The sequence below is a fragment of the Natator depressus genome, chromosome 17 (assembly GCF_965152275.1).
Source record: "Natator depressus isolate rNatDep1 chromosome 17, rNatDep2.hap1, whole genome shotgun sequence".
NCBI lineage: Eukaryota > Metazoa > Chordata > Testudines > Cheloniidae > Natator > Natator depressus.
Window position 1 is genome coordinate 5,263,254 of NC_134250.1, and position 26,025 is coordinate 5,289,278.

At 42.5% G+C, this 26,025-nt stretch overlaps 1 protein-coding gene across 1 annotated transcript in view; it reads left to right on the forward strand.

Annotated features, from left to right (window-relative positions):
* The first annotated feature begins 19,150 nt into the window (after window positions 1-19,150).
* The window catches only part of DHX40 (DEAH-box helicase 40), a 55,690-nt gene continuing 48,815 nt past the window's right edge, over window positions 19,151-26,025 (forward strand). Inside the window, exon 1 of the mRNA XM_074974876.1 lies at window positions 19,151-19,296. The gene's annotated coding sequence lies outside the window, so the exon portion shown is untranslated. The remainder of the gene's footprint in view (window positions 19,297-26,025) is intronic.

Consider the following 26,025-nt stretch of genomic DNA (forward strand, 5'->3'; position numbering starts at 1 on the left):
TTTTGGTCAGATCTTGTTGTGAAGTTTGGATCTGAATTTCCCCCAAAGCTGAGGGATGGTTCTGATCCCAGAGCTTTAGTTAGGACCCATCTATTGAATCTTTGATATCAGGCCCTCAGAATCCCCTCCCCTCTCTCTGGGAAAGACGCCCTTAAGAACTTGCCGTATGTGCAATCAGTTAACATTAATTTTCACTTTTGGCCAATTACTGCATGTGTTCCACATCCTGCTTTCTTAATGTAAAATAAATCCAGGAACTATATCAGGTTAAATTCTTTAGAAAAACCCTTGCTGGAAGATATTGGCTGGTGGAACATTTAAAGCATTTATGTTAATATATTACTTGTCTTTTAGCAAGAAAAGCTATTTTGAATCAGAGGCTGAAAATGTATTTGAGCTAATCATGTGAAATCTGATTAACAGATTTATGATGGAGATTTGGACCAATGTTACTGCAGGAAATGGAATCTGGCAACCTCGGGGGATATGATTGAAAGGGATTCCTACCTGCCCAGATGACTCAGACAGATTAGTAAATGGGCCTTGAAAAATAGTAACATCTTTTGACTATAGCTGCGGGCTTTGGAGGGGTCAGGACTAGTCATTCCTTCAGCCTATATGTGGAGGAATAGCTATGAGGATGATAAAAGTCACCCACAGGAGTTGTGCTGTTTTAATGTCAGCTCCGTGTGACTCCACAGTGAGGCCATTGGTGGTTGTACTGGGGCCAAGGTGATCTCCAGCTTGGCAAGGCCCTTGCTAAGGCCACACATGCATTGTATTTGCTAAACTACCCCCCATTCAGTAGTTTCAGCAGCCCTGTCCTCTTAAGTTATTTCACTGCCCATTATGAGTTAGCATTCAGGGCTATATTTCTCAGATTGCGCCATATGGGCCTAATTGCTTAACCCAGTGTGTTGTGTATTTGCTTTCCTCCTGTGAGTTAGCACTGTCCTGTTGGAGAGAGAAGTTTAAATGCTCCTTAAAAGGAAATAATGCATAAGCAAAAGCAAAATTGTTAACACTTAGTTGACCCTCTAATCCCTGATCAACTGCCTGATCGTATTAAAAGGGAACTCTCAAGGCAAATTTAGGCTGTGTGTGAAGAAGCCTGATTCTACAGATTCTTACTCCCACGTGCAGTCCTTATGCAGCTGAGGTGACCAATAAGAAAAAGACCTACAACAAACCATCTTCCACTTAGGAGAATTAGGCCCTGAATTTTACAAAACCCAAAGACAGGCAGACAACAAAAACTTTCCATGTTTTTTTTTTAAAATGTCCTGAGAAAATAAACGTTCCCCCTCCCTCCTTTCAAGGTGCTTGCACTCCAAACTTTACAGCATTGTGCATAGAGTCTGAAAATTATAGGAGGGAAATGATTGCTGAGATCAAAGAAGTCAAGCAGCCCCAGCACGAGGCTCAGTAGAGTCCATGCTGTTATATTCGCTGTGGTAACCTGCAGATTAATGTTGTTTCACTGTGTCCTTGACAAGTATTATATCTGAGGAAAAAATGAAAAAGATAACATTTAAAACAAAGTTTTCATAATTGTTTGCAAGGGATTTTGGTCCCAGGATGGGGCTTTGCGGTGAGTGTAGGGCATGGTGACTGTAGAGCTGATTCTCCATTGCCCTGCACCTTGTCTGCTCAGTTACACCTGTACAAAAGGAGTATAAAATGCTACCAGATCAGAAAGATCGTGTCTTACACTCACTGTGCACTGGCGTAAATGACTGCAGCGGGGCAAAGGAGAACCAGGCCCTCTGTAGATTCATGCAAGGGAAGCAGATGACGTTAATAATTGAGGCAGCATAGTGTGGTGGTTAGAGCATGGGCATGCAAGTCAGCAGACTTCTGTTCTAATCCTAGCTTTGCTACAGTATCACTCTATGACCTTGGGCAAGTCACTTCACCACTCTGTGCCTCGGTTTCCCTATGGGGACAATACATCTCTGCCTCACAGGCACAGAAGGTGTTTTAGAAGAGCAAAGTATTAATATAACCATAGAGGATTTTAATGAAAGTTTGCATTCTAAACTCAAGACAAGGCTTTGTCTGTTGCAAGGGAAACCAGATGCAGTAAACCCTTCTAAACTGTCCTTTCTGACAAAAGAATTGGGCCTGATTCTCACTTACACTAAAGCCCTTCACACTCTTTGGCAGAGTAAAAGGGGCCTTAATGTAGATGTAAATGTAATGTATTCATTTTAAGACCCCATTTTTGCTCCCAAAGAAGTGTAAAGGGGCTATACTGTAAATGAGAATCAGGCCCATCATTATCAAAGTGCAATGCACAGAAACATCTGTCAAACTAAATGTTTACATTCCTAATAAACAAATATTCTGTGCCATGTGGCTGCTTCTTCCTTAGAGTTTAATTGTGGAAGGAAGTTTCCAACTGGGAGCTAATGTTTTCTCAGGTTAGGATTGGGAATACTGGGCTAGATTGGTTCTCCTTTCATTAATGAACGGGTGGAACCCAAGTATCTGTTCTGCTGTTGAAAGTCTCTCTCCATAGCTCCTACTCAGAGCTCCGACAGCTGAGCCAGCTTCAGAAAAAGGGATTTTCAAGACCAAGATGACTATCCCTTCCTTAGGCAAAATCAATTTGGTACAGGAAATAGTAGCAGTCACAGTGACTACCTTTTAATGATCTGGCTGCAGGATGAAGAAGCGTTTTAATGTTTTTCCTTAAAGGAAACCTCTTACATGAGTTCATAATCTAGGAAGGTATTCTTGAGCTTTTTTCTCTCCAGATGCAAATGGATGCAAGTGGCCTAAGAATTGCCATAGTCTGATATAAAGCTATACTCTGATTCAGTTGAGGAAACTGCTCTTCATCTTGATGTGTATTCTTTCCTCAAACAGAGCAGCTAATACAATACCTGATATCTCACCCAGCTCAGTTCTCATGCCAGGATGTTGCAACATTGCTGTGACCTTGTGGACATCAGATTTTTTTCTTAGCTGGACTCTTCTGGTCATTCAGAATTTCATGGCAAGAGCAGGGATAGAGCACAGATCATCATGCTCCAAAAGGACTGGCTCTTACCACTTGTGCTGCAGGAGACTCTCCTTTACCTGTCAGTAGTAGAGGGGCTATGACATTCAATTGAACTGTTCTGATTCCATCGAGTGGAGGGCAGTGCTACATAACACAGGCCAGTTCATTACAGTATTACTCTTCAGCTAGTCGTTCTACTGATTTGTCAGTGCTTTTATATTCTCCAGTGTTTAGAGGAGGTGTATTATAACTCAGTTACCTTGATAATGATACCTTGTGTCTATGGGATCTGTTTCATAAAAGTGCTTAATGGGTGTTAAAATTAAGTCCTTTGAAAGAAGGTAGTTTCCAAAGGTCTTAATAAATAAGGCACGAAGAGGAGAAGTGACCAGCTCAAGGGCAGTTGCAGACTGAGGAATAGAACCTAGGAGCACTAGCTCCTAGTCTCTTGTTCTGACAAGTAGACGATATTCCCATTCTGTGATTAAACTAGGTACATACAACTTGGAATTAAATCAATTCGTTCCTTTCTGATATGGAGTAAGAGGGGGATGTGCCCACTGCATTGTGTGGTGGTGGGGAGTTGATATTATCTTTGCTAGTTTCACAGCAGAACTAGCTGCATTTTGAACCATAAAAATGCTCCTTCCCAAGATTTCAGGTAATCTTTTTCCTGTGCAATGCATAGTAATATCAGTGTACAAAACCCGGACTAAAGGTCTGTAGTCTTTATGCGGCCTTGGGGAGCCGAAATGGTTCCACTCAGATCACATCAAGATTGAGGAACTTAGTTTTCACATGAAGCAGAAACTCAGCTTGAGAAAAACCACAGAAGAAAATTCAAGTGGAAGCAAGAAGTGTAGCTAGCAATTTAAAATTGCTATACACACCTGCCAGCTGACCTATTGCCTCCCCTCCCTGTTCACAGTGCAGCATACGCCTGGTCTCCTGAGGCATTGTGCACAACCTGACTGCTAACACAGCAGGGGCAGCTAGAGATCTAGCAGCTAGCTGCCATAAGAAATGTCATCCCTCTACCACTACACGCACATCAGAAGGCTACATGCTACTTCAGGGTCATGCATTAAAACTTCTGACAGCTGAGCAGAGGAGAGAAGTGTGAGCAGGCTCCAAATCTGAGCTGGCTACATTAGGGAGCAGGATGGTGGGTGGTTTTCAAGGAGCCAACAGCTACTTTACCTGTAGCCACGGCGGCATATTGAGTGGCGCTCTGCCCCTTCTTTGCCCTGACCACCACAGGACTGGTCTGTCTGTCCCACCCCTCTCCCAGTTGGGAAATACTGGATTATAGTGTGACAATTAATTAGGTATCTGGACATCTTCTGTTGCTTAAGTGTCAATTTCAGACCATGTATTATATACACTTGTGGTTGTGTGAAACATATCAATGTCATCCCTGCTCTTTCTCCTCTTTGATTCAGTCTGTGTTGGTAAAGGGCTCAGAATTGCTGTACATGTTGATTTTTTTTTTTTTAAGCTTTTCTGACTCCACTTGCTCTAGAGCCTGAATTTAAGTGAGGGTGGGAGGGGAACCTTGTGGCACCATTTTAAATAATGTGTAATGATGCAATTAATGCCTTATAAGGAATGAATGCTGCAGGGATCAGAAGGCTCCAGCTGCGCTGTCTGTTACCCCTCTAAAATTGATGGACTGTATCATTGTAACAAGCCTGTTGCAATAAAGCCACAAATAACATCTGAGAAAATCAAAGATGCTTTCAACAAACTTCAACCTTCTGAGCTTTTAATGAGGGGATGGGGGGAATATTTTCAAAGCATGCAGTTTGCACAAAGAGCTAGAAACATTTTTCTGGGTGGTAGGTTTATAAATTGTTAGGATAGGAAACCAGCAGCATGGTGTCTGTACAAAGGGTGGACTTCTACTGGTGCTATTAAATTGTGGGATTTGGAGCTGGTGGCTCCAAGATTGCAGAGTTAAATAAGTTGGGCATCAATATCTTGTTTCCGTTAGAATGGACTCTGTTAAAATTAAAGTGCATTGGTAAAGATGTTGATGCCCAGTGACATCCTTGAACAAATTAATAACAAACATTACTTATTCCTAAATTTTTGAAGATTTTGCAGAGGATTTTGCTGCACAAACCCCCTTAGTCAATGGAAGTTATAACTTAATTCCATGAATCTCTGAAAATTTAGGAGCCAAGATAAGCAAAACATCGGGCCTATTCCCAGACTGAAGAGCAGAGACATTACATGACTCCACTAATACTAATAGGAACTGCCCACCGAAATCTGCTGTGCAACAGTACATGGATTTGACTCATCTGTGTCAACAGTCCAAGAAAATTATTTAGATTAAGGACACTCTTTTCCTGGTTCACCAAAGGAAATTGAGCCAGTATCTGATTTTAAAAAGAAAAAAGAAAAGGAGGACTTGTGGCACCTTAGAGACTAACCAGTTTATTTGAGCATGAGCTTTCGTGAGCTACAGCTCACTTCATCGGATGCAATATGCTATGCATCCGATGAAGTGAGCTGTAGCTCACGAAAGCTCATGCTCAAATAAACTGGTTAGTCTCTAAGGTGCCACAAGTCCTCCTTTTCTTTTTTCTTTTTACGAATACAGACTAACACGGCTGTTACTCTGAGATCTGATTTTAGTTGCTCTTTGTGATGCAAATATCCGATCTGAATGGTGACCTTTCTCCATATAGTATAATTGCTCCATTGCATTGACATCTGTGATTAAAGAGACTGTACCTAACGTTAAGTTAACAGAGCCCCCAGGGCATTCCTTCATATTCACCTGTGCATGCTACTTGGCTGAAAAAATGGAAAATGATCCTGAGACTATTTAATATACATTCCTTCTGGGATCCTAAGTATCCAATCCATGAATAATTAAACCTACTGTAAATATGCACCATCTCCCATAAGAGGGCTTTTTGTAGCATAGTCTTACTGGTCCCCTTCCTATGCTTTACAGAAGCTGAATGTAACAAACAGTAGAGGTGTTCATTGGGAGCTTCTACACCAAAAACACAAACCTCTTCCTCTTGAACTAAAGGAGAACTTTTTAGCTGTAAGAAGCAGACTGTTTATAGATGCTGAAGCCAAAAACTGGAGGAGAACAAGGCTACATGTGGGAATCCAATGTACTACTGCTGTGTGTTATGAAGGGGTGATCAGCAAGAGGCTTATTGGGCCAGTAGTCTGCAAACATTTGGACCGGTGGGTGTCCGTGAAAGCTTGCATTTTGTTACCCAGGAAAGCCTGCATCATGCTTCAAGGTGATGTTTTGTTATAAGAGACACAACCTGACCAGCTTTATTGCTTATACAATGCATGGAGATGTTTTATGGCATTGTAAAGCTTAGGAGTGTATACATTGTCTGGCTGTGATTTTTTTTTTCCCCCCTCAGGCTTCTGTCTTCTCTCTCAGGGTTTATCTACGTCACTAGAATCCCTAAGTAAAGCTGCAGGCTGGTCATGTACTGTCAGTAGGCAGCAGTGAGCAATATATTAGCATGTACCCCTTGGTAAACAACTTGATTAAGTTCACTTGGTGGGAACATTTAGACTTTGTTCCGAACACAGATATGGAGCATATTGAGCACTGTGTATTAAATGTGTATAATCTGAACTGACAGTGGTGGGGTGAAGACCCTGTCAGAGGGGTCAGGTGCAATAGTATTTTGAAAATGTTTGACGATGACGCATTCTCAAGGCAAAGCTGTTCTCTTCAGAGCAGTGACTGGCACAAATGACTCGGCAGAATCAAGAGGGAATAGGGGGTGATGCCACCAGAGGTAGGAACATTATCCCAAATCTCCCTTTGGTTTGGGCCAAGAACTTTTTAACAAGGTGCTCCTGTGAGTTGCCTCTCCAGCCAGTCACTGGTAGGCAGCCTGGATGGCAGAGAGGCCTGGCAATAGGGCCTTTCACAGTTAGATATGCAAATCTAGCCCAGTTCTGAAGTGACCAAAAGTTATTACAAGCTGTTGTGTGATTGATGTGAAGTGAGTGAATCAGCTCAAGTCTGGTTCTCATGGACAGAATTGTCACCATCACAAATGACACTAATGCGGAGTAGCAGCAGAGAAGTGAGAGGCATCGAGGACTGAAGGATAGCAGACTGAACAGCCCTAGATGTGATCCCTTCCAGATCAGGGTGATGCAAAGTCTTTTGGTGACACAACACTGGGGAAACTTGCACTGCTGCTGCCTATGTTGCAGCTGAAGAGTTGACTTCAATCTCCAGGGCTCTCAATCTGTTCAGACTTTAATTGGGACTCACTTTACATGAAAAATATATAAAGGTTTTTTGAGGTGTCTATTTGATGTGGTTTCTTTTGTGTTTTAATTCACACATCTGCTAGACTTTGGGCAACACAATACAATGTATTCACTCTGAGCTGCACCAGACTACATGCTAGAAATAGAAAGATAGACGACCTAATGGAAAGCATCGCTCATCTGGTGCAGGATTGTTTCCCTGCAGAATATTTTCTAGTGCCTTGTCCAGTCCAGTTTTAAATGTCTGACATAAATAAACTATCTCACACACATGATTTGCAAGAATGTGTTCGCTCATTAAATCCTAAGTCTGTCATCACAGTGTAATGATTCTGGGTTTTTTTCCCCCCATCCCATCGCTCCATTTTTAATTTGTGTTACCTATGTACTGTGGCAGCTCTGTGGCAATCCTAGAAAGAGCAAGTTTAGACAATGTAGTTTCTCCATTTGACTCTTCCTGTTTGCTCAGAAACTGCAACAGAAATCTTGAATTATCAGTCAGAATACCCTGGAATAAACTATTGAATGGGTAACAGAATAAACCCTAGCAATGGGTGACAGGGTCCCAACACAGGGCAATAGCCTCTTTCGCTCACATCAGTGATAGCATTCAATACTTTCCCTGTGTTGTTTCTGCACTGCATTTTGACCCTAATGCAGCAGTCCATGCCTATTCAGAAAAATGCTTGAGTGCATGCTCAACTCTAGGCAAGTGCTTAAAGTTAAATATGTGGCTGAGGACTTTGCAGAACATTATTAGTATGGTGATTTATTGTTTGTATTGTAGTAGCGCCTAGGAGCCCCAGTCATAGACCAGGACCCCATTGTGCTAGGTGCTGTACAAACACAGACCAAAAAGACAATATCGGCTCCAAGAAAATGGATTTAAGCACTTTGGGTCTGATCCTGCTTCTGTTCAACTAACAGGAGCTCTTCCACTGAGTCCAGTGGCAGCTTGAGCAGGCCCTTGATTAAATGCTTTGCTGAATTTGGGCTCTTATGCCTTATTAGGCAGGATTACATACTGTCACAGAGAGTAAAAAGCTTCTTTTTCTCTACGTTTTCCTTTTTTATGAGGTTTCTGAGCCAAGATGAACCATTGAATCCTAGAAGGCCCATCAGGGAAGTCTGCAAAGAAAAAAAAAGATCATACTACTAAAGATGTCGGCAACAAAATAATTATTTTATAAAGAGACATTTCAGTTTAAGCATAATTGGAAGGGCAGTTTTCTCCTCCTTCTGTCACTGGTTCAGATCTGAATATTGCTTGACCTGTATTTTAGACAAGTCATTTTTGGGAGGGGATTTCACAGCTGGGAGAAGGAAAGAAGGAATTCTTTCTCCTCGGTATTAGTTTAAAAATAAAATGCATGGTAGCTGGGTTGACTATGTCCCAGTGGAGACAAACTAGTAAGCAGAGTGCAGGTGAAGTGGTCAAAAATGAAGTATAAATTCAATTTATTATAGGGGTATCACCATGTGGTGTGTAGGTATGGGGGTGTGTCTATTATGGTGGCAGTGTGGATCAGTTTGATTAAAGTGATGCACACCGCTACCCTAATGCAATAACTAACTCTCTCTCTCTCAAGATCCAGCTGATCCACACTGTTACCATAGTACGATAATAGGCACACCCCACTCTGAAGAGTTTGCAGCTTAATGAAAACAATAAATAAATGTCTAACTCCTAGGCCCCACTTCTGCCTTCTCACAGAGGAATTATTGCGAGCTCCAAGTGTTCAAAAATCATGAGTTTGGACCACTTAAATGATACTGACTTTAAAAAATACTGTTTGTTCTTTGTATTTGCCTTCTGGGTGTACTTGGGTCATGTTTTCAAGCTTTCTTCCACAACAATGAGAACTAGAGACTTATTTTTGTTCTTTAGGTGAGAAACTCCGGTTTCATTTAATCACATGACTCTAGGAGCTGCACCATTAAGCAAAATGCTAAATGTGGGGGGAGACTCAGTAAAGTCACGAGAGCTGGGAACTCTACAAAGGTGCAACTTCCATTGATTTCATCTGCATAAGTGAGGGTACCAGTATGTTTCTGGAATATAGATATTTTGAGTAAAATTCAAAAGTGAGTCGATTGTAAAAGGAGTTTGTTCTGGTGTAACTTACATCCTCTTCCAGCCCCTACCTTGCCCATTTCTGCCCTCACTTACACATGTATGGTCTCACGTATGTGAGGGCAGAATTGAGCCCAGTTACATGAGAATATTATAATACCTGGCTCGCATGTAGTGCTTTTTCATCTGTAGATCTCCAAACATTTCATAAAAGAGGTTAGTTATACCCATTTTATAGATGGAGAAACTAAGGCACAAAGCAACATGTCTTATCCAAGGTCACCAGGCATTCCAGTGGCAGAGACAGAAATAGAACCCAGGTCTCATGAGTCACACTCACATGATTTATTCACTGGGCCACCCTATTTTTTTGAGCTACAACTTAATCATGCATTGATAAACACCACTGAACCTTGTTCCCCAGCTGGGTAAATATTAGGTAGGGTGGAACTGGATTCCAGTCTGTTACTTAGCAAATGGCATTAGATGTAAACACAATATATCTGTCGTCTTATAAAAATATTTGCTTACCTCTCTGGTCACTCTTGGTATTAAAAGCACATTTAAAGCAGATTGGTTCAAAAATTGGTAGTACTTTTTTTTTAGGGTAGAACTCTAACGAGGGAGATGCATGTTGGATTGATATATAACCATTATAGTTCCACAGAAGCAGCATTGTAGTGAAGGCAGATTTGACTTGGCTAAGGGGTATAAATAGCTGAGCAGCAAGACCAAGAGAAGTGGCAATAGATGTGATTGCAATCCATACAGTTATTACAATCTCACCCTAACAGGAATTAGGCTCTCTACATTTTATATATAGAGAGAGTTCCTATTAAGGTGAGATTGTAATCACATCTATTGCCACTTCTCTTGGTCTCGCTGCTCAGTTGTTTATGCCCTTTTAACCAAGTCAGATCTGCACTCCATCCTTTTCCTTACTGGGAATTGCAAATTAACTTCAGCTTTATATACAGTATTTCTTTAGCAAACTAACATAAACCTGGGTACAATTTACTGTGTTACTATTTTCATGCTTTAGGGGAGGAAAAAAGCCTCAGCTTTCAGGGCAAATTGTTGTAAAAATGTTACCCAGTGCTTTTTTAACATTTATTTTTATGAAAGAACCTGGGTTGTTGGTTGTTGGGTTTTTTTTTTTGTAGTCTTCAATAAATGCCTTTAAGTTCCTGGGGCAGGTAAGGAGTCACTGTTGCTTTAACAAGGGCTTCTTTGCCCTGGCTGAAGACCGAAATCTAAATTTAGAAAACAGAATGTTGCTGCAGATCTCCTTATTAAGACCCCTACTGTTTCAGCAAAGCCTGAACCCAGCAACCCTGGATAATATGAAACAGGAGTCACTTATATGGAAGCAGGCAACAGGAAAAGGGAAATGACTTACCTGTGACTAGGGTTCTCTGAAGATGGCATCCTTTGTAGGTCCCTTGGGCCTCACGCTTTCATGTGTGAGATTGCGGAGCATGTTGAGATGGCAATTTTTTGAATCCTCCCACTGTGGAGGTTGGTGCACGTTCCTCTATCATAGAGTTGGGGCAAATATCTGAAAAGCAACTTTGGGCAAATATCCACACAGATTCATTTCTGCAGCATTCACTCCCTTTTTGTGTTGGCTTTCTCAGGTGTTCTGCCCAGCAAGTAGGAAGAAGGAGAGACAATGCATCAAGTGGACTGGATTGGGAATCGGAAGATGTGGATTGTATTCCTGGCTCTGTGACTGTCCTGGTGTGTGAGTAAGTCACTTCTCTCTGTGCCTCTGATTTCCCCTCCCATTGTTTGTCTGTCTTGTCTATTTAGACTGTTAGTGCTTCGGGTGGGGAGTGGAGGCTGTCTCTTACTGTATGTCTGTGCACAGTTGGGGGGCCGTGATCTCAGTTGTGGCCTCTAGGTCCTACGGTAATAAAAATAACCATTGACTATAGAGTAAATGCTTAGTCATCTTAGTATGATGGAGGCTACCTTCACTAAACTCGTAAGAAGATACTGTGTAGGTAACAACATGGACAAAATGAAATAGTGTGGGGACTGGTGGTTTTAATGGTAGCGTTTATGCCTAACCTCATAACCTTGGTCCTCTAGAGCTCAGGGAGAATGATCTCTGTATAGGGAGTAAACACTGAAAGGGGAGGAAAATACCTTTTGGTTGCAACCTCCTCTATGCAATGAAGGAACAGCATTCTCTAAGCGAAAACGCTCCATCCAGTCCTCCTTGGGTGTTAGGATGCTGCTGCTGAGGTCCCTTGTGAGTGAGTTGAAGGGGCAATCAGCAGGGCTTCGGCAAAAGCTCTGAGAATAATTTAGGAATAAAAAATAAAAGAATGAGTTTAGATGCAAAATGTGCCCCTTCTATAGCCTGGGGACAGGGATGTAGGAAGAAGTGGAGAAAAGATACATAACTTTGACCTCAGTCTTGTTTCATGGACTTCAGGTCAGGCCTAATGCAGCAAAATCCTAGATGTCTGGTGTGCTATCCAGTATCCCAAAGAAATGCCACAAGGTTTAAGAATTCTACTGAATAAAACAAAATCACAAAGCAGAACTGTGTAATTGGTGCTTCTATCAACTTTCATGCAAAGGGCCTGATCCCAAGCCCATTGAAGTCCGTGGAAGGACTCCCATTGATTACATTGGGCTTTAGATCAGGGCTGAAATACAAATGCCAAAAATGGTGTGCCCAATTCTCCTCTCATTGCTGTAAATCATCGGCTTCAGTGGAGTTGCACTGGCTTAGGGAAAGGAGAATCAGGGAATGTGACTCTCCTAAAAGCTAAGGATTCTCAATAGATTTTTCTCTCACTTCTGATATTTGTTTTTGCTGTGACTCTCAAGCATCACATATGGTCACCAAACACACATAGTCTCCTAAGGACTGTTGCACCAGCCAGAGTGACCATGGTTGATGGCATTGCATCGAGCATTGTGTAACGAAGTTCACAGATCTGGTTCAATCCTGCAAATCCATGAATCTTGGTGGGTGGGGCCCATGGGTGGTGGCAGGTAGGGTCTCGAAGGAGAGTTTGAGAGCACAGTGTGCTGGACTATTTATGTCCATCCTGGTGACATGGCCAAAGAGAATGCAACACTGCTTTTGAATGTAATTATAACATTTTGCACAAAGTCAAACCACTTTGTGCTCAGGATTTGGCACTGACCACATATGGAATACCTCTAGCTTCTTCAAGTCTGCGTGTAAGAGGGTCCAGGTTTCTGACCCATACAGAAAATACAGGTAGTACACAGGTGTGATAGATGCCGAACTTTGTCTTAGCACAGAGATATTTTTGCATCCATAAGCAAATGCATTCATGCAGGAGGCAACGAGACCTATTCATCAAAGAACATCTGGTTTGCTGCAACCATTTGAACTCTGCTTGCAGTGTAGGTCGATGAACTCATCAGTGCTCTCCAGGGTACTCGACCCCACCTGCACCAGGGGTTCTGGTGGCCCAGCTCCAAGGTTCTGGACCTTAGTCTTCTGCCATGAGATGTTCAACCCCATAGTGAGGACACAGTTTTGGAGACCTTGGAGGGTGGGGCTGAAATTCTCTGACTTTTCCATATACATAAGGTAAAAGCAGCAAGGAGACTGCTATAGCACTGGGAACTAGCTAGGTCAGGTAGATGGGTGTTTCACTGGTGAGAGAACTAATTGGCTAGCTCTGCAATCTGCTATTATATGTTCTGGTTCTTTCCCAAAGATGGCAGGCAACTAGTCAATGCCTGTATTAAGATGTTTAGGACCATAAATTTATATTGACCCTATGGGAACAAAGCAGTAGGAGAATAGGTGTACTTACAGAACCCTTCTAAAGTCTGGCTTAGGAAAACATAGCATTATACTACATGACCCCTGTTGCTTTTTCTTTGAACAACAGGATTTCCCCAGAGGTTAATGGTGGCTATGCTGTACTGGATGGATGAAGATATAAAGACTACAATATCATCAATGCCCTGAGATACTGATGCCTCTCCCTAAGAGGTCATCAGTAGGACTTGAACTCAGGCCTTTTAGCACCAAAACATATATCTCTCCTACTTCGGCTAATAGAGTTAGTGTCAGTGGGTAGTAGTAGTGGGCTGTTATACACTATGTGAACCAGTCACTATACAGGGGCATACTTCAGAATAGTGCTCCCATTAGTAGGGCCCTACCAAATTCACAGCCGTGAAAAACACACCATGGACTGTGAAATCTGGTCTCCCCCGTGAAATGTGGTCTTTGTGTACTTTTACCCTATACTATACGGATTTCACAGGGGAGACCAGTGTTTCTCAAACTGGGGGTTCTGACCCAAAAGGGGGATGGAGGGGGGGTTGCAAGGTTATTATAAGGGGGTTGTGATATTGCCACCTTTACTTCTGTGCTGCTACCATCAGAGCTGGTGGCTGGAGAGTGGTGGCTGCTGGCCGAGGGCCCAGCTCTGAAGGCAGCAGCACAGAAGTAAGGATGGCAATGCCATACCGTGCATTCCTTACTTCTGCGCTGCTGCTGGCAGCATAGAAGTAAGGGTGGCAATACCACAACCCCCCTACAATAACCTTGCAACACCCCCCCCACACACACACAGTTACAACACTGAAAAATTTCAGATTTAAATATCTGAAATCATGAAATTTCCTATTTTTAAAATCCAATGACCGTGAAATTTGCCAAAATGGACTGTGAATTTGGTAGGGCCCTACACAGAAAATAGGTTCATTACAGTTTACTGGATCTCAGAAGTACACAGTTGCATATGACTGATGATTATGAACACATAGAAGTAATTGTTGGGTTTTTTTATACTGCCCAATACAGTACACCTAGAGAACATCTTCTGCACCAAAAAAAAAAAAAAGTGTGGGCAGAGGGGAGGAAGTGATATTGTCACTGAGGGCTTGGGTTTTTAATCTCTGTTCCTCTCTCCTTAATGTTTCTCCATGCTCTCAACATAAAGAGGAAAAACAGGACTAGAAATATTTGTTTCCCTGTGATCATTTCCAGAAGCACTTCTGTAGATCTTATTACTGCTATGTATGTGACAGGTACAGACAGCAATAACTGAGCTGTATCATGCATCATGTGGGCTTTAGACACTGGTAACTTCTTTGCATTCACCACTAGGTCCCCACTTTGTGTTCTGATGCCTTTTGAGTGATGGGTCTGAGCTGAGCATTGTCATCCTAGTGAGTGCACCAGAACATTATCCTTAATGCGCCAAACAACAGTAAGAGAATTGCCAAATTATTCATTAGAAATTAGATTTCCCCCCCCTCCCCCGGATCATTCTTTTGCACAGTAGCATGTTATTGCAACATCAGTTACATAAAGCAACTAGTGACTGTCAGTGTCAGTTACTCTGTCCCCATGATCTCCTCTGCATGTGAGATTTCTGTGCCACATACTATATGAACTCCAGCTCCAGGCAAATAACATAGTTTATTCCTTTAAATAAATTTGCAGGGATTCGTTTTAACTCTTAGATTATTGTAAACTAAGAGTAATTCATTCTAATCAGGTTTCAGAGTAGCAGCCGTGTTAGTCTGTATTCGCAAAAAGAAAAGGAGTACTTGTGGCACCTTAGAGACTAACCAATTGGTTAGTCTCTAAGGTGCCACAAGTACTCCTTTTCATTCTAATCAGTTGTTTTCTTCCCTGTAAAGATAAAGGGTAATGTTGTTAAGTCTTATTAAAAAATGTCCAACTCATAATCCCAGAGACATCTGGTCACCTTTTCCATCCCCAACCTGAGGATGTTGTATGCAACAAGATAGTAGCCTCTCTAGGCTGGAAACATCATGATGCAGAACAGGGGCCTGATGACACAACTCTTACTCACAAATAATCGTGTCAAAATCAAAGGAAATATTGCAGTAAGAATTACTATCAAGACACCTGTTATGGGTTTCGAGGCTTGATCCTGTGAGGTACTCCAACGGGACTACTCATGCTTAAAATTAAGCATGTGTTTAACCGTTCTGCTGGATGGGGGCAGGTTGCTTGACAGCTTGCAGGAACAAGTCCCTCATGGCTGTTTATATGAGTGTTCCAATCACCTGGATTGTACTTGTACATGGAACATAATAGTAAATTATGACGATCATAAGCTGTAGCTTTGCTCTTATTTTTAAGTGAATTCAGTTCCTATGGAAATACTGGACAGAGACCCCTGGGAATTGCAGTCCCTGATTTATCGCATCAGGTACAGTGAAGGTAGAAACAATGCAAGCTTTCCCCCAGGCCAACATGCCTTGACCTGGATAATGGAATTACACCAATGATATATTTGGTCCAATAACTGGAAGTATGGAGTTGGAGGCTATTGTGCTGCAAAAATCTTTTTTTTTTTTTTTCCTGTGCTAAGTGGTGAAATTCAAACCTTTGTAGAGGAGCAAGCCAGAATCCTATACACCTCTTAAATCCCAATTAATGCCATCGTGCTTTAGTAGGACATAACTAGTGCGTAGGCCTTGTGGGCTTAAATTGCACTTCAGTGATGTATTTCACCCATGCTGAATCAGATTATGGAATACAGATCAGCAGTGCCACCCCCAATCATTGAAAATCATCAGACCCCAAAAAATCATGGGGCTGGCTTAAAAATCATTAAATTAAAAAAACTCATACCTTTGGAGTTCTTCTTTGCTTTCTGGTTTCTGAGACTTTTGGGCTCACTTGCATCGTGTTTTCAAGCTTTTCTCTGCAACCACGGAGGTTAGGAACGTACATTTTAAAAATGAAAGCTGATATTCTCAGGAATTCACATGGCTCCAGGAGTTGGGGCTTTAAGAAAAACACATATAACATGAAACTTTCACTTAGATCAAAGGAGTTGGCAACACAGAAAAGCTGACTGCAGCAGCAAACTTTAGATTCCATTCCAGTACAGCTTGGTAACAGAACATTGGTCCTTGGGCATGTGCATGTGTCCCAGTGCCCAGGCCACAGCTGAGGTTTGGATTTGGGCCCATCTCGAGTACCAACTGGGCTCTTTTACATATATTGACAGAGGATTCACTGATCACTTCGATGCAGGATTGTGCCAGATAGTCTCCATGGAGCTCATGATTCAACTGCTATATCAGAGGAATTATCTGACCAAAGAGAGATGCACCATTCTTCTGTCAGTCTTTAGTCTTGAACATACCCAAGAAGCTTATTGCTCTGCCTCTGAAAACCCACATGGGGAGGGGGGTGCAAGTCTGTGTGAAAGGGGTCTGTAGGGGATGTTTGTCACCCTGTGTAGGGAAGCAGAACTATTATCTCTATTCGTAAAGCCCAGCTACACCTTTTGGCAACGAGAAGGCTATTTTTGTCTGGATTAAAGTGAGATGAAAGCTAATCCTCAGGATTTCAGGAAGATCCCTGAGATTTAGCATTTTACGATCATACTTTATTTTTAGCTGTAGCTTATTTTTAGCTGCTCCTTGTAAAAATTCAGCACCTACCCAAAGTCTCCACCCCCTTCAGCTCCTCTTACCCTTTGTAGGCTGCATAAAGAAATGGTGGATGCTTGCTTGGTGTCTAGTAACATACCCAGATGCAGCATACATGTGAAGAACAGGAGGACAGACTGTAAGGTGCTATGTTGCACTGGCTGAAAGATGGTCAAAATGAATTCTGCTTTGGCAGATGGGGAGGTAATAGGGCTTTCCCATCTCTAATGTCTAGGGTTCTTTCATTTGGTGGCTCTCTCCATTAGCACGGGGAGGTCCCAGTTGTGATGTGAGCCCCATTGTGCTGTGTACTATTGTCATAAATATAAAGGGAAGGGTAACCATCTTTTTGTATACAGTGCTATAAAATCCCTCCTGGCCAAAGGCAAAACCCTTTCACCTGTAAAGAGCTAAGGTAACCTCGCTGGCACCTGACCCAAAATGACCAATGCGGGGACAAATCTGGAGGGTGGGAGGGGGACAAAGGGTTCTGTCTGTCTGTGTGATGCTTTTTCTGGGAACAGATCAGAAAAGCAAGCCTTGCAACTCCTGTTAAGTTAGTAAGTAATCTAGCTAGAAAATGCGTTAGATTTTCTCTTGTTTAATGGCTGGTAAAATAAGCTGTGCTGGAGGGAATGTATATTCTTATTTTGTGTCTTTTTGTAACTTAAGGTTTTGCCTAGAGGGATTCTCTATGTTTTGAATCTGATTACCCTGTAAAGTATTTACCATCCTGATTTTACAGAGGTGATTCTTTTACTTTTTCTTTAATTAAAATTCTTCTTTTAAGAACCTGATTGATTTTTCATTGTTTTTAAGATCCAAGGGTTTGGGTCTGTGTTCACCCATACCAATTGGTGAGGATTATTTTCAAGCCTTCCCCAGGAAAGGGGGTGTAGGGCTTGGGGGGATATTTTGGGGAAAGACGTCTCCAAGTGGTCTCTTTCCCTGTTCTTTGTTTAAAACGCTTGGTGGTAGCAGCATGCTGTTCAAGGACAAGGCAGAGTTTGTACCTTGGGGAAGTTTTTTTTAACCTAAGCTGGTAAAAATAAGCTTAGGGGGTCTTTCATGCAGGTCCCCACATCTGTACCCTACAGTTCAGAGTTGGGACGCAACCTTCACAACTATATAAACACAAAGTAAGAGACTGTCCCTAACCCAAAGCACTTACAATCTAAACAGACAAAAGATGGGAGAAAGGAAGTGGTATTATCCCTGTGTTACAGGTGGGGAACTGAGGCACAGAGAAATGAAGTAACTGACTTACAGTCAAGTGGGACATGTATGGCAGAGCTGGGAATTTAACCCAGATGTGCTGAACTGCAAACCAGTGCCATAATCCTAAAACTGTCCTCCCTCTCTAGCCTCAAATGTCTATGTGCGGTATCTGTATAACTCCAAAAGGTAAGAGAGCTTAGCGTTTATTTTCAATCACCCCTAAGAGCATCCTCTTTCAATCGCTGTGGAATGCAAAGAAGAGATATGGACCAAATTCTGTTCTCTGGTACCCCAGTTTAAAGCCAGAGTAATTCCACTGAATTCAGTTGTCATTTTGCATTTACACTGGTATAACGGAGATCCGAGGCTGGCCCATTGTTCTTTCTTTCTGGTGTTGGAATGCATAAGCCTAGTGGTTCTATAAGTTACATCTTTAAAAGAAATAATTTTGCTGTATCACGTCTTTGCCTCCCTTATTTGCATTTAATTAGAGAAAAGCTTTCTATAAACACAAAGGGCTTAATTCTCTCCCCATTGCTGGTTTTGCTTTATTGAACTTAATGAGAGTTGAACTGATGTAAAGAGAATTAGACTCAAGAGAGTCATAGGTTTGTTGGCCAAACAAACCTATACATGTAGCTGAAATAGTAACTTGCTTTGAAGAATTAGCACCTGGTCCCTTGAAGCTACCCACTAAAAGGTTCACACTGATATCATGGAAAGTCAAGTTCACATCTACCATATGGATCAGCTGTAGAGCACACACAAATTGGAGAAATTAATTGAATAAACTGAGAATTGTCCACAAACAAAATGGGGAGGGGGGGGAGTCAAATGTGTTTATGGCTCAACATTATTTGTGAATTTCCTCACTGAATACTTCATACCCTGCAGATCAGTGCAGATATTCAGAGTTCACACTGGTCCCACAAGAAGTCTGTGGCAGAGATAATGCTAGAACCAGGCATTCTGTGTGGTAGCCACTACATACAATTCCTTTAGTTATGTTGTAGTTTGGGGATAATAGCATTTAGGAGCCCAGAGGTTAAGTTGAAAAATAACATCTTATTCAAACTACACAAGCAGGATAAAGTTTAATTCAAGGTCTCAGTGAGTTCCCTTTTTTCATTGCATTTCACCAGCAGGATATTGAGTGACAGCTCAGCCAATGAAACACAAGGCAGAAGTATTGCATCATGGGCTGATCATACCCCCCTGAGGGCAGCACAGCGTTCACTGGACCTCTGCTCAGGAACTCAGCCATGTTTGTTGCAAATAGCCCCTGTTGGTAAGTATCGCTCTTGCTGCTGACTATCACCATCTTGCTGTCTGCATTTTATCATCCTGCCTCCTTAAAGACATTCCATTTCATCACTGAAAACACAGTACTCCCTTACCACTGTCAGGTTTGTGCTACCCACAGTATTACCTTTATATTTGTTGTTTAATACTATACTGCAACAGCATCTAGAGGCCCCAGCCAAGACTGGGACCTCAAAATCCCACAGAAGGTCGGTAGCAGAACAAGGAATAAAACCCAGGTCTCCTGATTCAGTGCAGTGGCATGCCCACTAGATCATGCTACAGTCCCATGGCAAATCTATAAAGCAGAGTCAAACAAACAGTTTCTGGTATCCAAAGCTCTGAGTTATTGATAAGCAATATACCCTACTATACGCCTGGGTTTTATATATTCAATTAATTATAAAATAATAATAAGAAAAAAGAAAAGGAGTACTTGTGGCACCTTAGAGACTAACCAGTTTATTTGAGCATAAGCTTTCGTGAGCTACAGCTCACTTCATCGGATGCATAGCATATCGTGGAAACTGCAGAAGACATTATATACACACAGAGACCATGAAACAAAACTTCCTCCCACCCCACTGTCCTGCTGGTAACAGCTTATCTAAACAGATCATCAAGGAGGGCCATTTCCAGCACAAATCCAGGTTTTCTCACCCTTCCCCCCCCCCACAGACACACATACAAACTCACTCTCCTGCTGGTAATAGCCCATCCCTCTTTGAAACCTCTCTTTATAATGCGCATGATAATCAAGGTGGGTCATTTCCAGCACTAATCCAGGTTTTCTCACCACCACCACCCCCCACACACACACCCCCCCCTCCAAAAACCACACACACAAACTCACTCTCCTGCTGGCAATAGCTCATCTTACAATGTGCACAGCAATAATCCAAGTTTAACCAGAACGTCTTGGGGGGGGGGGGGGTGGTGAGAAAACCTGGATTAGTGCTGGAAATGACCCACCTTGATTATCATGCGCATTATAAAGAGAGGTTTCAAAGAGGGATGGGCTATTACCAGCAGGAGAGTGAGTTTGTATGTGTGTCTGTGGGGGGGGGGAAGGGTGAGAAAACCTGGATTTGTGCTGGAAATGGCCCTCCTTGATGATCACTTTAGATAAGCTGTTACCAGCAGGACAGTGGGGTGGGAGGAAGTTTTGTTTCATGGTCTCTGTGTGTGTATAATGTTTTCTGCAGTTTCCACGATATGCTATGCATCCGATGAAGTGAGCTGTAGCTCACGAAAGCTCATGCTCAAATAAACTGGTTAGTCTCTAAGGTGCCACAAGTACTCCTTTTCTTTTTTCTTTTTACGAATACAGACTAACACGGCTGTTACTCTGAAACCTATAAAATAATAACTTAGCATAGGGTTAAGATACATGAAGCCTGAGTCTTGGTGCTCTGTTTAATTTTTGGATAACAAGTCAATGTTTAAATTCTATGGGCCAGAGTCTGTTTTCAGCTACACCAGTGTGAATGGTGGCAACTCCACTGATTTCAGTGGATTTACTTTGATTTTTTCCCCCAATGTAACTGAGAGCAGACTCTGTCCCTGCTGCCTCACACACACTCTGTTTGGAAATGAAGAGTAAGAAAAACAAAAGGGAAAACATGTTTTTCTTTTTAAAAGTCAATAGTCAATCAAGGCAACACGGGCTTATTCATCAAAATAACCCGAGCCAGGAGGTGAGGTCTTCTAGCTGAAATCATTCTCGCTAGCTCATTAACATTGCTGTCACTACCGCATTCATGTCAGTTTCAGAATTCTGTAGCTGTTTCAGGCAGTAGTGGTTGGTATGATACTGTCTCCTGCCTTTTCCTGCTTTAACCAGGTGGTTAAATGGTTTTATGTAGTTATGTTCAGAATATCCTTTCCCTTCTTTCTAACCCTCCTTTGATCCCCATACCAAAGCTTAGAAGGGCCTACGAGCACGGATACAACACCCTGATCTGAGTGTTCCGACCCTCTGTTTGCCAGAAGCTGGGAATGGATGACAGGAGATGGATCATTCCATGATTGCCTGTTCCGTTCACTCCCTCTGAAGTATCTGGTATTGGCCACTTTTGGAAGACGGGATACTGGGCTAGATGGACCATTGGTCTGACCCAGTGTGGCCGTTCTTAGGTCCGAGTGACACCAGCTGGTCCTTTTGCACCTTCTTTTCAGGAGTTCCGCTGCACTTTCTAAATCACTAGTGAGATAAACCTCACTTCCTGCCATGAGTCAGGGAAATAATAATATCCCCATTGGACAGTTGGGGAAACATTGGACAGTTGAGGAGCAGAGAGGTGAAGCACTTTCCAAGTCCAAAGAACAGCGTGCAGAGCTTCTGCCTCTCACTCCTGTCCTTAAGCCCAAGACTGCTCTTCCTCCCTGGTCTGGTTGCACACAGGGTCTAAGGACATGATAAAGGGATTCTCCTTCCTTCAATCCACGAGCATGGCGGGACTGAATTCCCACCCATTCTTCCTAGTTTGCCCTGACCACCATAGTATCCAAGCTCCTCTCAATCCCCCTGTGAAATAGGAGAGCACTATCCCATTTTGCAGATGGGGAATTGAGGTACAGGGTAGATTAACTGAGATATCCAAGGTCACACAGGAAATCTTTGGCAGCGCCAGGAGTAGAACACAGGTCTCTTGAGTCCCAGTCCAGTGCTTCTGTTAGATAATCCTTCCTACCCCTGCCCTATTAAGGTCTTTAGGTGGTAGTAGCAGCTAACCCTCCACACTCTCTATGTTGGGAAAGTTAGGCCTATGGCACTAATTTAGCAACAGATCCAGTGGCTGCTCCCCTAACTCTTCCCTAGCCCATGGAGCTCTGGGGAAAGGCACCATGAAGCAGAGCTCTGGTGCTCAGGAGGGGTAGTGTCTCCCCTGCATGGTGTAGCCCCTTTGCTATGTTCCTCTGAACAGCGGAAGTGCAATTAGGGACTTTCACACCTCCAGTAGTGGGGTAAAAAAGCCAGCATAGGGTCCATAGGAAATAGGGGCTAAAACCGAGTTAACACCAGGACACATGATGAAGCCCAACCACAAAATGCCAGCGGAAGGAAGGAATGGCCATTAGTTTCCATGAAACTAGATTCTTGGGGTTGGATTTTCATTTACTCTAAGGCCCCTTTTACACTGTTCTGGGTTTTATGTCCACTTTAAGGCCCCTTTACACAGCCAGAGCAGCCTAAATGGGCTTTGATATGAACGAGAACCAGGCCCTTGTTCTTAAACTCAGTTTTTGTTTCAGGGTGTAAAGTAGGGGGTGCAGATAAGGCACCCTCCCTTTATCTTTACTCTTCAAACACTCCATTCACTGTGGCCCAGAGGAAATGTGACCTTGTCCATCTTGCATGTACTTAGTAGAACATGGATTATGTGAACTCTGCAAACAGATGGTGGTGATCAGCAGGAGAGTTCTGTGCCAGGAATGAATTTTTCACACAAAGAGGGCATTAGCAGTGTAATAATAACTCCTAGATACAGTTTCTATTAAATTACTTTATATGGAAACTCTATATGTCCCTGGCACAGAAATTAATAGGTGCTCAGGCATACCCTGTTGACTTGTTAATTGAAACCCTGTTTATTTTACAGGTAATATATAGGAGTTAAATCAAATTTTAAGTCTAAGGATTTATGACTGGAACAATTTAATGCTGAATTAGCCCCTGTTGAATATACCTTCCTAAAATAATAGCGTTGGTTCCAAGAACCCACATTTTTAGCCTATGCTGATCGCCCCTTGAATGAAAGGAATAGTCTGGCAGTAGCGTAAAACACCCCAGGCCAATTCAGCCCTGGTGTAATGCCGCAGAGTTAAGTGATGATCTTGGCTGAGTATTTTATGTCCTGTGGCTGGGCTGTGCCATGCGGTCAGTGCAGCGCAGCCATAAAGCTGGTGTGTTCGGACACAGGAGGATAAGCCCTGTGCAATGAGATCTCTCAGCAGCATAGAACTGACACTGTGGTTCTTGTATCACCACGGCCGCTGCTGCTCTAATAGGAGACATGGCCAGGAGGAAAGGAGCATGTGTGTTGCTTCCTTATGCCCTCAGCAATCAGCAGCACAGGAGAGCTGGGTTCTATTCTCAGCTCTTCTGCCTTGCAGCATGGCCTTGGTCAGTCACTTCCCCTGTTTGTGCCTCTGATTCTGTTCCTGCCTTGTGTTTGCATTGCTTATTTCAATCATTAGCTCTCTGGGACAGAGACTCTCTCTCTATGTGCTTGTGTATTGCCCAGCACATTAGACCCTAGTGTGGATCAGGAGCTATTGGAATACCACTACTGAGGTCAGCCCTTTAGGGCTGTAGACAGCTGGCAAAAGAGACACGAGGGGACTGACACAGCTGGCCTCGAATTAGGGGAGCACAAATGCTGCTTTTGTGCCCCCATCCTACGCTGCATTGTATTCTCCTTAACAGACACCAAGGATCTGGGCCAAAGTATCGATACTATTTTTGTCCTGAATACCAGTCAAGCAGGAAATGCATCACCGCTTCTACCTCTTCTCGCACATAGGAGTGGGTTGCTATAAAATACACATTATTTACATACAAAAACACAAGTCAGCTTAGCCCTTTAAGTTGTTGGTATAGCTCTGTTTTCCAGTTATTGCATTTATTCCCCTGTTAAGTCTTTCTGTGGTTCTGTGTGATTTTGACAATGGACCTAAACTTTAATAAGATTCCTGAGCACGGGTAGCTTATTAAATTAAACCAGTAAATGCAATGACAGTTACAAAAAATATTAATACAGAAGGGAAAATCTATTCAAGACAACTCTCCCAGAGATCAGAACATGATTCCAGCTTTGGAAGATCAAAAGAATGGGTAATAAAATGTGAATTTCACACTCTGAGATGGAAGAATTGAGAACGTTTAGCCTATTTACCTTTTTAATTACAACACATGCAGTCACATAAATAGCAATGTGCTTGTGTGACCTACGTGCATCCTGTCCATGACAGGGCCTCATCCAGAGCTCACTGACGTTGATTGAAAGGCTCTCTATTGACTTCAGCAGGCTTTGTATCAGTCCCACAGGTAGCATCCGCCTATACTGTAAGTTTAAAGATGTTATGCAGTAGGAGAGTTTACGCAGATGGAGGTTAAAGGGTATTCACCTGAATTCTAGTCCCAAATCTGTCACTGACTGTTGTGTGACTGGGCAAGTCATTATATCTGTCCCTGAGTTTCTCCACCTGTAAAATGGGGGTGATGATACTCACCCACCTTCTGTAAAGCACTCAAGCCCTGATTTTTAATGGTATTTAGGTATTGCTGTGAAACACCTAAGTGATTGGGGATTTAGGCTCCCAAGTGCCTAAATCACTCTTAAAAAATGAGATTTAGGCTCCCAAGCAATGCTGAGCACAGCAATGACTAAATACCTTCAAAAATCTGGGCCCCAGAGACTTCCAGAGGAGAATCACTATTTAGTGCTAAGTACTGTAAGAAGTGGAGGAGGGATTATGGATGTTGCAGAGGTTCCTTTTCTAAAATCTGGGACAAAATGTATATCTACCCCCATCTGGGCGCAAACTGTAGAGCTGGCAAATTCAGAGACCATCATGTGCACTCACTGGAGGTACCGATCAGAGAACATCCTCTGAGCCCATTGCACATAGTGGGGTAGAGTCTTGTAGTGTCATCTACATCCATTTAAAGTGGGGCCCAATGTTACCAGATGTCCAGTCGTAAACTTCTTTGCGCTCCCTTTGCACTGAGGTAAATGATGCACAAGGTAATGGTGAACCAGGCCTAGGTCTTGGAGTTGAGAGCACCCAATGGACCTACTGAGCACTGCATCCCAGGATTCACAGTGAAACATACAGCAGTGATCATGCAGATGTCTGTTACAGCAGTACCTTTAATTTCTGAAAACAGTAGCTTCTTGAAGGAGTCTCTCCTGATCAAGAAAAGAAAGAAAGGTTTCTTTTCTGATACGGAGGAAGCAGGGAACATTACTGGATGGCTCTTCACAAACACAAGCAGACTGGTTAAAGCATCAAGAAATGTTTACATGAGCCAGCACCCATAGTCAAGGTTCAGTCCCTCCACCTTTTAATATTTTTAAACAGCTGATACTGCATCTCGGTCAGTCTTTCTAATACAGAGGGAGAATTTCATGCTAGACACGTGCAATTCCCGCCTGTCTTGCAATGTTTGGCCATGGAGCAGTGATATTTCTCTGGGAGCAGGAAGGGCTGTGTACAAACACAAGCAACAGGATTTGTTTGTTGGGTTTTCTTCTTTGTAAAAATGCTGCAGATCAGCAGTGAGCTGACATCTCCTTTCATCCGCCTTTGGTGTAATGGTTGTTATAGCTCTCCATAAACTGGGAACAAACAAGAAAGGTTAATATTTCATTAGATATTTTATTCTCACTCTGCTCTTTCTTTTGGTTGACAGAAACCTTGCAAGGTGCTTGTTCTAAAAGCAAATGACAGGAAACCAGTGATTTATATTTATATAATATATATATATACACACACACACACAAGAGAAATGCAGGTTTGAGTAATGAAATGTACACAGAGCTGCTTTTGTCTATACACAACATTGTCAGTAGGTGAAGTCTCTATAAGGCTTTGTTGTAGCTGCAACAGCTAGCCTGCAAATGCAAATACTTTCCTTGCATCATAAGATTCTACACAAAGGAATTAAGATTACATATGAGCACTGAATGTTGCCTGGTGTAATAGATCA